Source organism: Aphelocoma coerulescens, chromosome 1 (assembly GCF_041296385.1).
Source record: "Aphelocoma coerulescens isolate FSJ_1873_10779 chromosome 1, UR_Acoe_1.0, whole genome shotgun sequence".
Taxonomy (NCBI): Eukaryota; Metazoa; Chordata; class Aves; order Passeriformes; family Corvidae; genus Aphelocoma; species Aphelocoma coerulescens.
Genome location: NC_091013.1, coordinates 20,784,244 through 20,799,517, shown reverse-complemented (window position 1 = coordinate 20,799,517; position 15,274 = coordinate 20,784,244). Strand labels below are relative to the sequence as shown.

At 44.3% G+C, this 15,274-nt stretch overlaps 1 protein-coding gene across 2 annotated transcripts in view; it reads left to right on the top strand.

The window, feature by feature from the left end:
• Positions 1-1,196: 1,196 nt before the first annotated feature.
• TBL1X (transducin beta like 1 X-linked) overlaps positions 1,197-15,274 on the top strand; it is a 193,084-nt gene continuing 179,006 nt past the window's right edge. Inside the window, exon 1 of one of the 2 annotated variants that reach the window (XM_069003856.1) lies at positions 1,197-1,487. The gene's annotated coding sequence lies outside the window, so the exon portion shown is untranslated. The remainder of the gene's footprint in view (positions 1,488-15,274) is intronic. The other variant, XM_069003841.1, reaches the window with a different exon arrangement.

The window sequence follows — 15,274 nt, the reverse complement described above, 5'->3', positions numbered from 1 at the left end:
AAGCATCCCGGCGGCCCCGAAAGACCGGCCAGGCCCCTCCCGGTCGTGCCGGGGGTGCGGTCGCAGCCGGGCGGGGGTGGGCGGGCAGCGGCCCCGCCGCGCTGGGCCGGGGGCTGGGCGCGGGGCGGATTGGCGTGCGCAGCTACTCGCGGCGGTGCGGTAGCGGCGCGCGGGGCCCTGCGGAGCGCGGTAATGATGTCAACTTGTTATTTACTTTCCAGCGCCGGGTGACGGCGCAGCGCGAAAGGAGAATCAATCAGCCGCCGTGTGACCCGCCAGGCGCAAAAAAACGGGAGCCGGGCGGGGGAGGGGAAGCACATGGAGCCGCGTTGCATCATCCGCCCGGGGGTGGGGGGGACACGGACGGGACACGGGGACACGCGTGGGGCGGGCGCGCTGGAGGCTAAAGAGTCGCAGCGCTGCTGCCCGCGGGTGTCGCGCCCCAGCGAGAAGCAATAAAACCCGTTTGTGCTGATTCACAGCCCACCCGCCCCCCGCGGCGCTGACTGGGCACCGCCGCCCGCCCCGGGCCGGGGCAACGGTGGCGGCGCGGGGAGCGCTCCCGCAGCGCCGCCCGGGCTGTCCCTCATGTCGCTGCGCGCGACGAGCGGCCGCGTCCCGGGCGCCGGAGCGCGCCCCGCGGTGCCCTGCGCGGGCAGCACCGGCCGCAGCCGCCCGAGCGGCCCGAGCGGGGCCGGGCCGGCCGCGGGGGCCGAACGTGAGGGGGGCCAGAGAACGGCCGCGGGCCCCGCGCGTCCCCCCCGCGCCGGGCCGGCACCGGGGAACGCGGCGCTGCCCGGCGGGCGGGGGAGGGGAGAGCAGGGCTGCCCTCCGTGTGTGTGCCTGGTGTGTCACCGGGTTTCAGTTGCGCGGGGGTGTCAAAGCACTACATAACCGCAGGCGGGGCGAGGGCCAGCGGCACCCCGGGGCACCCCCGGGGGCGTTGGCGGCGGCGCCTCCTCGAGTTGCGCGTCCCGGCGTGCGGGACCGACCCAGGTGGGGGAGGGCGCGGCCGGTTCGCCCCCCACCCACCCCCCCACCCCGGCCCTCCCGGTGTGCCCCCTCCCCCGCCGTCCCCTCCCTCGCTCCCGCCCGGTGGCGGCGGCGGCGGCCCCGGGCGCGGCTGTGGCTCCCCCTCGGCGCTGCTCCCGCCGCCGCCGCGCGCCCGCACCGGCCCCGCTAGCCCCCCCTCACCGCCATTCCGCCCCAAAACTTTCCGTTTCCCCCTTCCCACTCTCCGGGACTTCCTTGTGCCGCCCGTGCGCGCGGAGGGGGGGAGGAGGCGTGTGCGGCGGCGGCGGCGGCGAGGGGGGATTCGCAGCCTCCTGGCAGGCTTGCCGGGACCCCGGGGGAAGAGGAGTTGCACCATGCGCGGCAAGTGAGGGAAAGTCTCCGCCAGCAGCAGCGCCGCCGCCCCCCGCAGAAGTTGGGGCTCTCCCCGCCCGCGGGAGCGGGAGCTGTGCCTTTAACGCCCGCTGCGCCGCGAGGTGAGTTCTCGAGGCGGATTATTCATCCCGGGGACCCTGTTGTGGTTTCTTTCCCCCCCGTCTTTTTTTTTTTTTTTTTTTTTTTTTTTTTTTTTTTTTTTTTTTAATTTCCCCTTTTCTTACGCTCGTCCTTCCCGGAGCAGCCCCCCGAGCCCAGCCCAGCCCGGGGCCCGCTACCCCCCGGCGGCCCCTCTGCAGCCTGACCCGCCCGGGGGGGAGGGGGTCGCTCAGCCACCGCTTGTTATGACGAAGTTTTTTGAACCCTGACGTTTTGGGGTCTGTGTGGGGGTTTTGGGGGTGTTTTCCTTGAGCCGAGGTGATGTGTGTGTGTTGGGCTGCCGTGCCCGTGGCGGGTGTTTTGCAGCTGCCCCCGGGCAGAGCGACCCCGAGGCGTGGGGGAGGGGGGCAGTTTCTCCCTACTTCTGAGACAGTATTTTAATGTATGGGGGGGGGTTATTTAAAAAAAAAAAAAAATGCTCGGGGAGGGGGGAGAGCAATGCGAGGTATTCACGCTCCAGTGTGGAGTTTGCAGAGCCTGAGTGGGGGAGGGGATCCCATTCATCGCCAGGGCTTGAATCAGCAGCGGGCGGAGGGGCCGGTCGCTCCCCTACATCGAAGTTTACTTCCAAGTAGGTAAACAAGTTCGCCCCTCGCCCCCCACCCCGTGCCCAGTCCCCCGGAGCCGAGCTGCCCCCGGCCCCGCTCCCAGCGCCGCGGCCGCCGGCGGGGCGGGGGTGCGGGGGAGCCCCTCGGGGCCGGAGCTGCGGGGCCGCCGACCTGTTGCACGTCCCGGGCCGGCGTGCCCAGCCCCGGCGCGGCGGGGCCGGGGCGTCCTGCCCCCGGCGCTGTCACCGGGCCGGGCAGGGTCCCCATTTTGTGGTGCGCGTTCAATCTCGGCGGTGGGGCTGATAGATGGGCTCGGTGCGCGGCTGAATATTGGTGTGGTGTGATGTAAAGCGAATGACCCTTGACCTATTTAATGATATGTTGTTGGGTTCTGGGGCAGGCATCCTGCACAGCGCAACAAGGGGCAAAAACACCAAGCCACACCCTAAAAGTTCGGCTCACATATTAATTCCTCAAAGTCGGCGTTTAGAGGGAATAAAGGCTTCCCTTTATGTGTTGCCTTAACATGCCTCTTTGCTGTTCTCCACGAGGATTCGTACGGCGTTTCTCCCTTCCTGACGCACGAGCCTTGGAGTGTAGATGTGGATGTGTGCGGTGGGGGAGGGGAGGCGGGCTGTTCGGCGGGGCTCACCCACCGCCTTCTCCAAGAAAAGAAAATATTGCAGCATAATGTTGCAGAAACCTAAAATATTCCATTGAAAGAGTGGTGATTTGAAGTAAAATGGAGTGTAAAATTAAAATTTCAAGACTAGTGTTTTAGGCTAATAGTATGAAAATAAACGTTGTGCTAGAGGGAGATTTGATTGTAGGTAATAAATACAAGGTCTTTACTCTTGACAAATAGGATGTTATATCTTTATTCCTTACCTCATTTATTAGTGGTCTTTTAACCAGGACCGCTCGTATGGCATGTATAAGGTTTAGCATCATATGCCTTGTGTACCATGTGACTGCACATACTGGGTTTAGGCCTCTCCCTGTCCTGCAGTCAGTGTTCTGTCATGTACAGAGACACTGGGCAGGTTTTAAATTAAATATATTCATTCTGTGATAGCAGATGTTGTTGGCAAAGAGAGACGGATTTGTCCTAGTGTGTGTTTTGGCGTAGTTGTTTTTTTTGTTTGGCTTTTTTTTTAAACAATTACAGATAATAATTGCAACATCTCAACGACAGCAATAGTAAAACAGGGAAGCTTTCCCACAGAAGATTTGTAAAGGGGGTGGGAGGAAAAAGGAAAGCAAGAGGGGGAGGATGCTATCACATTAAAAATGCGTTAAATCTCTCTTGTGCTACATGTAATAATGGTAAAAACAGTGGAGATTTGAGCAGAGCTGCTGTTGTCATCTCAGTGTTTAACACCTTCAGTCAGGCACGCAACAACCAGGGGCAGGGCAACCCTGGGTGTACAGACTGGGGAATGAGAGGTTGGAAAGCAGTGCCCGGAAAGGGACCTGGGGGTCCTGGTCAATGGAAAGTTGAACATGAGTCAGCAGTGCCCGGGCAGCCAGGAGGGCCAAGCGTGTGCTGGGGGGCATCAGGCACAGCAGCACCAGCCGGGCAGGGGAGGGGATTGTCCTGCTCTGCTCTGCACTGAGGCGGCCTCACCTCGGGTGCTGGGGGCAGTTTTGGGCACTGCAATGTAAGAAAGACATTCAGCTGTTACAGGGTGTCCCAAGGAGAACCATGAAGGTGTGAAGGGTCTTGAGAGGAAGCTGTATGAGGAGTGGCTGAGGTCCCTTGGCTTGTTCAGGTTAGAGAAGACTGAGGGGAGACCTTTATTGCAGTCTACGGCTTCCTCACGAGGGGAAGCAGAAGGGCAGGCACTGATCTCTTCCCTCTGGTGACCAGTGACAGTACCTGAGGGAATGTCCTGAAGCTGTGTCTGGGCAATTTTGGGTTGGATGTTAAGAAAAGACTCTCTACTCAGAGGGTGGTTGAGCACTGGAACAGGCTCCCCAGGGATCACAGTACCAAGGCTGACAGGATTCAAGAAGCATTTGGACAATGGTCTTGGGCACATGGTGTGATTTTTGGGATGTCTTGTGCAGGGCTACGAGTTGGACTCAATGATCCTTGTGGGCCCCTTCCAACTCAGTATATTCTGTGATTTGAAGATTTTTTTTTTCTCCCCTAAGATGAAAAAGTGTGTCTCAGAAGCAAAGAGAATTAAAAAATTCACATACTTGTAAACACTGGCAACTACACAACTGTCCAGGTCTCTTAGGACATAAAAAAACCCCCTGCAGATAAGTTGTCATATGAATACATCCTCTGCCCTTCCCCCACCCAGTTGAGTAAGATGACTCCAGTGTTCTCTGCTATGTCACTGCTGTGAGATATGCTACTGCTTTTTTTTAAATGATTGCAGATATTCTCCACAATAAGTAGCTAAAGAGCAAAAATAAGTTAAATCCTTGCTAGGGAAGAGGCACCTGGAATTGTCAGATTTCTGCTCCACCAGTTTGCCCAGTTTTCACTGAATCATAGAATATGCTGAGTTGGAAGGGACCCACCAGGGTTGAGTCCAACTCCTGATCCTGTGCAGGACAGCCCCAAGAATCCCACCATGTTTTGAACTCTGTCAGGCTTGGTGCTGTGATCTCTTCCCTGGGGGAGCCTGTTCCAGTGCACAGCACCCTCAGGGTGAAAAACCTTTGCCTGGTATCTAACCTAAACCTCCCCTGATTCAATTTCGTGCTGTTTTGGTCCTGTCATTGATTGTCGGATGGGCTTTTCTCATTTTTGTGATGATGGGGGCCAGAAGTAGACGTGCTGTTCACTTGATATGTCTAATGTGCCATGGCTCCTGGAAGAGCTTCCTGAATGGAGAGTCCTCCTCTGGCGGCAGCAGCAGCTGTTAAAGGCTTGTCATCCCTTTGCGTGGAATGAGTAGAGAAGAATGTCTCTCAGTGTGGATGAGATCTTATTTCTCAGTAGCAGAGATAAGTCAGCAGTGCAATATGCTTAGGATTTAGCAACGTGCTGAATTTGGTTCATTGTGGAGATGAGGCTGGAAAAGCCATGCCAGGTTTTAGGTTTAGGTTGTCGGGCGATTGCCACAGGTAGCGGGGTTGGTGCGTGCTTCAGTGCCGCTGGCCCTTGCTCTTTGCTGCTGCTAAGAGTCCAGGGTTAGAATTCGTGCTGTATTAAACTGATGCTGTTTGTATTTTAGTAGTGCTGAGGGGCCCCCATTCAAATCAGGGCCATTTGGGGAATATTGTAGACAGTGGTTCTCACCCTAAACAGGTTGTAATGTAAGTGAGTGAGACAAAAAGCCAGGCAGGTAAATGCTGGTAAAAAGTGACTCAGGGGAGCAGCAGCTGATTGTAGTGCCTTATCTGCTCGACCACGGTGAGATCTCAGCTAGTGGGAGAGAGGAGAGTAGTTAACACCTGGCAGCACGGCTGCTGGTAAATCCGTCCACTCTGCCCAAAGAGAGGTGGGCGTCATAACGTGATCCATATCCTGGATTTGCTTTACTACTGCTCTTTTAATTCCTAGCATTCTAGATTATGTACACCAGCCTGCCTATAAAACGATCCAGCTTTTATAACTCTTGGGACAGCTTCTTTTTTTCACAGTCTTCATTATGAGGCAAGATGGAAGTAATTTTGTAAACTTTTTTCAGCTGCTAAATTAAAACTCCACTCCCTCTTCCCCTCCCTCATCTTGCCTATTTTTAGTTAGGAGGAAATAGCTGACCTCTTTACAGCAAGAACCCAGACCCCCTGGGTGCCATTTATAGGTTTCTACCAAATGGCCTACTTGGACAAGTTGGTTGAAATTAAACAAAAACATTGGGACTACAGCTGTACATAGGAATAGCAGCCTTCCTGTCAGTACAAAATCTGTCATTTTAATGATACTGAAACAAGCATACAAATGTGAAAAATGGGGTTTAGGTTATTTTTCTTTTATTCAGTAGACAATATTTTAAAAGCTTTTTTTTGTTGTTGTTGCTCTCTGATCATTAATATAATGGAATTGCATTAAGGATGACTGATAGTATTTTGTTTTACAATTACAGGAAGTCCCCCAAAGTTAGGGCTGTGTAAAAGCTAGAAGCAGTCAAAGAAGGGTGTTCATTAAGAAAACATCATTGTTTCTGACCAGTGTTCTTCATGTGTAGAGATTTTGTCCTAGACACAGATTTATAAATTATAATTACTAATGTTTAGTAATTCTGTAGAAATATAGAATTGCTTCTGCTAGCTTAACTTAAAGCAAGTTTAAATCCACAATGGGTATGTGACAGTTTATGAAGGTAAAGGTGCTCAGGCCTTTGATGCTGCTTTTCTTGAGCCACTTTTCCTGTGCATATTTGTATTTATTTAAAGTGATACTGAAAATACTGGGCTGTAGCAATAGTTGTTGCATTTCTTCATTTGTTGTTTGAGAAGAGTATATTGCCTCTGTTCTGTTCAGGTCCCAGCCTCCAGTCCCTTGCTGTACTTTGGGTTACGAGCATGACTGCAACTTGGGGTTGGGTGCATCTGATGGTGTGGCTTCCATCTTTATAATCCTGTTTACTTTATGCAGTTAAAGGGGCGTCATGATGTTTAGCCCCATTTCTTGACCACCTCTATTGGTATTATGGACAATTAATATGTGTCTGCTTGTCCTGTTTAAACTAGAGTGCTGTGTAAAGAGTCATAAGGTTATGTGAAGTTACAATGGAAATTCCTGCCAAGAACCCTGTGGTGTTCATGCATGTACAAAATCATGATGATAGTACTGTAGTATGAAGAAACAATTATTTTAATATTTTAGCTAAGTGCATTGCATAACTACATTTTGGCTTGGATGTTGAATCTTGCTCATTTGCTAGGCGAAGTTACACAGCACACTGAACATGTGGACGAACAGTGCCTTGATGCTTAGATGACACACGACTTGTGGTCTGTTTCTGAACAGATGAGTAGTACTAATAATGTCTAATAATTATATATATATATATATATGCTCATCAAAATGCTCTAGTCTAATTAAGTAGTGAGTTTTATTGACCCTTTGCTATTGGAAGGTGAAACAAGGCTTTTTAAAGACCAGTGTTCTCCATTAGTATGTAACAGTTGCTCTATATATCACACCAGTGCTGTTTGAAATGTGATTGCATTTACTGACCTAAGTTTCATTTAAGCCGCTAATTCTTAGTTACAGTTTAACCTCTTACCACTGAGTAGAGGCATTAGAATACATTGTTACGTAAAATAATACTTTTATTAAATGAAAAAATATAGTGACATTAATTATGATTTTATGGGTGTTTTCCTGTTTAAACACAACTTTCCCATATCTCCAATAATCACCAATAGAGCAAAAAAGCAACATTTTCCCCTTAGGCATTAAAATTACTTGGAAAATATGCTTTGACATTGTCTTCAAGAAAACAAAGAGGATTTTACTTTGGTGGATAGATTCCCTTTGTCATTCTGCAGCATAATGCATTTGTTGTACTCCTTTTTGAAGGCAGCAAACTTCACTGGATGTGCAGTGGCAAACTTAGGCTTCTGCTGTATTTTGCTGTGTAGCACCATCAGCTCTTCATTAATCCTCTGCCATTGAATGGAGACTCTGCAGAATATTCTCTAGTTCAAGAAAGAAGCCAACTATTTATGATTTATATTTCTGAATCAAATAGTCACGTTACAGAGACCCTGCTGGAAGGGAGCAATTGCACTGTTGTGATTAACACGTATACAGCTGTTGTTGTGTTTCATGCTTAGAAGTGTCCACTGCCGAGTTTGTGTTAATTTGAACAGAAACCTGTAGCCTACAGCAAGATAATTGGAAAGATGTTCTTTCAAAAGAATTGACCTTCACAGTGTGCAGTTAATAAAAACATGAGATTTTTATAAAGTGAAGTAAAAATATGGATTTTTTTTTTTTTTGTAAAGTCATTTGTGTTGGTAACAGAATGAGGAATTGTTACAACAAGATGATGGTTTCAGTGTCATTTAGCAGCTATGAGTTGCTTGTTCACTGTACCAGTGGGTTTAGTCTGGTTGCTACTGGCAGAGGATATGTGTGTGTCCAGAGATGCATTAGTATTAAGACTTGTGTTAGCAGATAGTCTCAGCTGGGATTGCAGAACAGGAATCAGTTTCACAAATATTAATTGTTTAAAATGAACTACACTAATTGCCATGTGTGAATGCATGCATGTGCACGTATATGCATGTACATGGATAGCCTTAAGGTAGTCCAAAAAGTAGTTTTGGAGAAAAAAAGGTGTCACCCTGAGGTTGGAGAGTGGTGCCAGTGTGCAGTGGCTTGACTCTCACATCCTTCCTGAACTAGGATTTGGTCAGGTCAGCAGCACCTGAGGTGTTGCAGAGCCAGTGAAATGACTGTAGACTGGGACAGGCTGGATGTCAAGTTTTGGGAGAAGACAGAGGTGCAGCACCCTTTAATTACGTGCTTGTTGAGATGTGGCAAGGTCAGGAGTGCATACAGTGCTTGTACATCTGACAGCCTGGTGAGACCAGGAGGCGACAGCTGGGGCTGGATATGCATTTAAACTTGAGAATTATGTTCATTTTTTCATCCTTTTTTTTTTTTTTTAAAGTTTAAACCCTGATCTTGACAGAGAGATTGAGGTAAAATTGCCCTCCTCCATAGCATTCTCCACAGATAGGGTTGAGCTTTGCTGATGAGTTAGGACTGGGAATCCAAGCACAGACCGTGCTGGTTCATACTGTAGGGATTAGTTTCCAAGGATATTTATCTGTTGCTTTTTACAGTCACAGAACAAACTTAACCCTTTTCGTGCCTATTTTACATGCACATGTGAGTTAGACCTCTAGGAGTTTAGATACAGAATTGGTTGAAACACATGAAATATTTTCTAAATGTCTCAGAAAGTATTGGTAATGCTGCTAAATAGGTGGACTCAAATCTCTCTCCTTGCAGCTTAACTTTCCTTTTTTTTTTTTTTTTTTTTTTTGGCTTTAGTTTTGTCCTTTTTTAATGTGAGAGCTTCTGTAGTTTGTATAGTTTACTTTTTCAGTTGTTGACTTTTAAACTAAAATACTGTAATCTGGGAGGTACAGATAAAAGGCATGCCTGAGGATTATTCTAATGAGGAAAACATCTTCCTTCCTATGCCAATTTTCCAAAAAATGGAAGTAAGGAGCAGAAGCAAGTACATTTTTAGTAACATTGCATGGTGTTCCCAAGACAGATTTTATATCATTCTGTGAAAACTATTCAAGGTTTCTTTATTTTCATTTTGACTACTACTGGGTTTGTTTGGGTTGCTGGTGTTGTAACTCAATAACAATGCTAATTTGCATTTGGAGGAATCTGATTTTGTACTAAAAAACCCAAACACTGCGCTCTAATACTTTTGCTAGTATCAGTAAGTGTGTTACATAATCAGTTAATTTAAATGAGCCAATTAGTTTAAAATTAGTGCATGACAGTGTATCATAAAAATTCATCCAGCTTCATTCTCACAGGATTTTAAGTGCTTGGAAAAAAAGAACCCTGAAGCTGAAAGGGTGGCCCAAAACGCAGTATTAGAGTAGAAGGAAAGAACCTATTTATTACACACAGCTCAAATCTACTAAAGCATTAACATAATGGTTTCCCTCACTACTGATGAATGAAAATTACTTTCCTGGGAGACCACCATCCTGTCTTTACTACCTAGTCTGGTAGTGCTGAGTAGAGGTTAGGTAAAAAGTGGAATGTAGCTTAAGCCCTGCTGGGGAGTTTACAAGGAGGAGGAAGGTGAGTGGGAATGGACTACCTCGAAAGTGAGGATTCACTGCTTTTAACCTGCTGACCATCAAGTGGACAAAGAAATTCTTTTAGGAATTTTCTGAACTGTGGTTTGTTTTTTTTTTTTCTTGGCTAAGATGACATGTCTTCAAAACACTTATTCCTGTATGTTTCTTCAGTATTATAATGGTAGTATGTGTGATATGCGGGTCGTTTATAATACCTTATTTTGTGGTTACAGCAATGGCTTTTTTTGTGTGTCTGTTTTTTCTAATGTTTTACGTATTCCTATGCATATGTGCCTCACTGTGGATTAAATCTTTTATTTTAATTTTTGCTTAGGCTAAACAGTAAATTCTTCATGGTATCTACTATGTTACCAGCAGCATATATTTTCAGTTTAAAAACCACTTGAAACATGGAAGGGTTCTGTGTTCCCTAATGACAACATGTTTAATGCAATTATACATTGTCAGTTTGATCATGTGCGCTGAATGGTGGCTTTGTAGATAAGATTTGTTGTGCACAGCAGATGTTTATGTACATGGAGTCCAGCGTGAAAGAAATTTAATTTCCTCTTACTAAAAATATCGTGATCTGTATCTTCTACCTATTTAAAAAGTGCTCAGATAATTGCAGTGAATGATTTTGTAGTTGTTTTCTCCTGTATTCATTTTGCCATAAGCTTTTAAAGTACAATATATTTCCCTTTTAAAAATGTAAATTTGAATATATATCTATGAAAAGAAAGAAAAAATCTGTTCCTTTAACAACCTCAGAAGGCAATTGATTGGGCAAACCTTTCCACACCTGGGTAGATAATTTACATTCAACTTACAGTGGAATGTTATCTGCCTACCATCCTACAGAACTACTGTGAAGACTTTATTAATGACTGCTTTTGAAGAATTTTAAACAGCAAAACACATTGTCAGTTTATTTTGTTGCTAATTTATTAAAACATGTGAATGTAAAGCTCTACTTACTAAGGTATAATCTCATTTTTCCATCAGCTTATCCATTAGGATAGCAAAGTATCAAAAGAAAATTATGAAACAAAAGGTTTTTTGTCCCTTTCAGTGTTCCGTTTAGAGTTAGAAATAATGATTGCTTTAATTTGTTAATCTTCTATTAATCTGTAAGTTAGTTTCCTGGCTAACAGAGTTGGATTTAGAGTATTAGTTTGCCTCAGAACAAGCTTTTGTTGCTTTGTCCTTCAAACTTTTTGTAATTGCTTTTAAACCTTTTATTTTAATTACCTCCCCCCGCAGCAAAAAACCTATTGGGGTTTGCAGTGGAGTTGAAGAGGTTTCATTTTAATGGCTATTTTGTGTGCTCCATAGTTTTTCTTTTCTGACAGCTTCATGGTACCTGGGTATCTCCAGCAAGGACAGAATTGGTGATACATTTGTGATCTGAGCATTCAACAAATCCTGTTATAGCTATGGCCTGATGTTGCAAAAATGTGTTTGGCTTGTGCAGCAGATTTCTAGGATCAGGCCTTATATGATGGCAGCACAGATTCTTGACTGATTAAGTAAACATTTCTGAGCCTTTTTTATAGCAACAGATGATGTGCGTGATTTTAGCTTCAATCCTGACAGGCAGTGTTCCTGTAATGAAGTGGAGATTGTGGTGTCCCTCTCCTTTCCCCTAGCCCACATAAGTAGGGTTTTTTTGTATGGCAAAACTTCCACAGTCTGTTTTGAATAATATTCTTATCTGAATCTTCTCCATGTTCTTGGAAGTTTCTGTAGATGACAAATATGAAGTTGAGTTTTAGAGCCTGGTTTCTTCAAAATGTGCAGGAGCTGTGTTGGCTATGTTGAAATCCACTGAGCTTAATATTTTGCAGTATAAAGTGTAAGACTTGGTTGCAAACACATACATTGAAAAGCGACCAGCACAGGTGGATGGTTGGAACCGATGAACTTTTTCAGTCAAGTGCCCTTAGTTTTTCAGGCAAGGCCACATTGTGAGGTTTAACAAACTCTAGCAGTGGCAGGATGGTCTCATTGCCTGTCTGAATCATGGTTAGTCTCAAAACTGTTCTGCCAAATGTGACCTACCACATACAGAGCCCAACACCTTGGAACTGGCACTGGATGCTTGTCTTGTGTAGGGGCTGCAAGCACCATAGCCTCCATGGAGAGGATATATCAACCTTTTTTATTTTAATTTACTTTTTTCTCTGGGGTGGTTGCTGTGTGTTTGACTGCAGTGGGTAAGGAAAATTACACAGAAGGATCATGACACTTATTTTTTTTCACCTTAAATATAAATTGTCTGATTTTTTTGTTTGATGAGTCAAACGTCCTTCAAATAGTTGTCTTAAATAATTATTTAGCTACTTATGTGATTAGCATTGTCTTAATTTTTATTTTTGTCTTTGGAAGTACATATGGTACATTCTGGTGTCTCAAGTGGAGCCAATGTCTTCCCAGCCTATTTAACGTGCTAACGTATGTGAGAAAGTGTGCCCTGTGGCCTGAAGCATCATTCATGTATTTGCCAGTTGCCTCAGTCTTTTAATTTCTGTTTGTATGCGTTGCATTTGCTTAGATTGAATTTGTTATTGATTTCAGCTGTTTGCAAATAGTCTAGTGACAGAGCATTTGCTGGTGTCTCCTTTGAGCCAGCATTTTACCCTCATTAGTCTATGGATGTGTTCTTTTGAATGTTCGCCAAATGCATTCATAAAACCGGTAAAATTAATAGAAGGAAAAGTGGGAGAGCTGTGTGATCTGTTATTTGTAAACAACATTATGAGACTGCCTTTCAGTATTTGACCATACTTTACTGCATTTACTTTTTTTCCCAAGTTTTCCCTTTTTATTAATTTGGGTTTTACGAGCTTCCCGTCATATACAGCCATTTATTCAGCAGTTTTAATTGCCTTTTTTCCCTTGATACATTTTGGGTTGATTTTGTTTTGAAGACTAAAGCTACTAGGTAAATAACAACAGTAATATTTACCGGTTCTGTAATTCTGTAGTTTCAAATCATGGCTTGCAAGCTATTAGAGTACACAGGATTGTTTTTATAGAGAGCTGTGGGGTTAAAAAAAAAAAAAAAGGAAGTCTGTTGTCACTGTTCAGTTTTACTGTGCAAGGTATCTTTATTGGTCCACAAATTTAAAGAGTTTTAAAAAATGGTCTAATTATATTGTAAACTTCTTTAGGATGTGATGGTACCTATTTTTATGACTTACTGCTTTGTGGGTGTATATATCATTATGCAAGTAATAATCTTGTTTTCACAGAAGGTAATTTATACCAACATTAAATTTTGGCATCAGTTTGGTTACATTGTGCAGATATTTATGAAAATATCCTTTCTCTTATATAAGACTGTGAACTGTATTTTCTCTGATAGAATACAGATCTGGCTGATCCTTAATTGCACAAAGAATAATCTGTAGAGAAGCATTTGGATTCCCTTAGTTTGTGTTTACCAGGTCTGTCATATAGGAAGCCTGCTCAACTGATTTTTCTTTTCTTTTTTTTCAGCGTCTTATGCAGTACTGGTTTTGTTTTTGGACTGCAGCTATTTATATGGCAACATCTTATTTCAGTAAATCCAAATTCTTGCATGTTAAAATGTTAAGAATTTTGTTACTTGATGTTACTACGTTTGTGTTCTCTCCTTTGCTTGAGAGCAGCACTCCTTGTTAATGTTAGGAGGGCTGAGGTAGAGGAGGTGTGTATGGTGGGAGTGGGGGTGGGAAGTAAAGCAGGCTCTGGCTGTTTACACATTCCAGGGAACCATAGATCTGCTCTCTTTGAGGCCTGAAATATTTTCCTTTTCACTATCAGTCTTGCAGATCTGGGGTATTTGGGCACACTGCCAATAAAAGTAAATGGCAATGTGTTAATCTCTTAGATTGAAATGTAATAAACTGTATTTTACCTTTTTTTGTGTGTGCATAAGAAGAAAAGATTAACTGCACTTTATAATTAGTATATGACATTTCTAGAAATACTGAAAGTTAGGACTCTTACTATAATTTCTTCAGGAGTTGCCTATAAAAGGATAAAGTAAATTTGACTCTTCTTGCTAGTTTATTCCTAAGGGAAAGTTACATAATCAAATATTTTTGATAAAAATATTTTTGATAACTAGATTTTCCGTTTTCAGCATGATAACCATTGGCTCAAGGAGCTGAGGATGACTTCCTCTTTCTCATTTCCATGTAATGCATGTATATACATGCATTTTTTTCATTTATTTTGTGTTAGGCTTAATCTGTCTTGTAGTCTTCAGTTAGATCATTCTGGTTTCCAGCACTTACCTTTCAGAGTTCTGATGAAATCAGATACAGAAAGCCATCACCTGCAGGTCTTGTTTGTTTTTTGGTTTTTTTTCCAGTATTGGAAATTATTTCCTGCAGCCTGCACTAAAATAGACTGAGCAGGCAAGCAGATGAATAATGATTTCTTCCAGGTTCTGCTGGAAGAAATTCTGTTCTATGTAATGAACAGACCTTCTGTTTATTATTATTTATTATCAATATTTGTATACATGCCATTTCCTTTCCCTGAAGCTTGCTTTCTTGGGCTTCTTAAAGCTGTATGTTATGTATGAAATTATTGTTTTATTCCAAGTGGTGCAGTAATGCCACTTTGTCACTCCAGCAACTTGCTTTGTCACTAGGACTTGACATGGCTCAACTTCTTGTTGTAAACACTTTCCGAACAAAACGTGTTGTCCTCCAGAAATATTACCATATAATTATGACACACATAAAAAAGACAGTCTCACCGTGATAGCAGCTGTTACCTTCAGTCTTAGGACCATTCTAATACATACAGTGCAAAAGGTAATTCAGACCATACAGTTGGGGTTTTTTTCCAAAGGCAGCCAGTTGCTTAAAACTCCCTTGCATAGCTGTGACTGCCATCTGATCTGCATTTAGAGGGATTAAACTGCTTTTGGAAAAGCTGTGGGCTTCTTCAGCTAGACCACCAGCAAATTGGATAAACTTGTAGTGTCTCTCTTTGACTATGTTTTTAAGAAAAAGTGCTGCTCTCATCCTGTAGCGACCTGAATCTAAAGCCAGATTTTTGGGGTTGCTGTTAGGTGAGATCAGACTGTTGAGTTTAACCTAAATGGAAGTAAACATGAACATTACCTGCACCTCATTATTTCTGTGCTTTTATGACAGACACTCAAGCTTGTTTGTATAGTGGCTATGGCTCATGCTGATTATGTTGTTAATAATTTGTATCTGTAGTATGTGTACTGGCTGGGTGCTTTAGAAGCCAATGTTTTTGAATATAGGTAGCTAAATAAGTGGCTTGTTTAGGAGAAGCCTTGGGTAGGTACAGCTCCAGTTGAAGTCAGAGGAATTGGTGGCTGCTTAGTGCCTGGATAAATGATTTGTGTTAGTACAGGGATGCATCGTAACATTGACAACAAAAGATCACCTCCATCT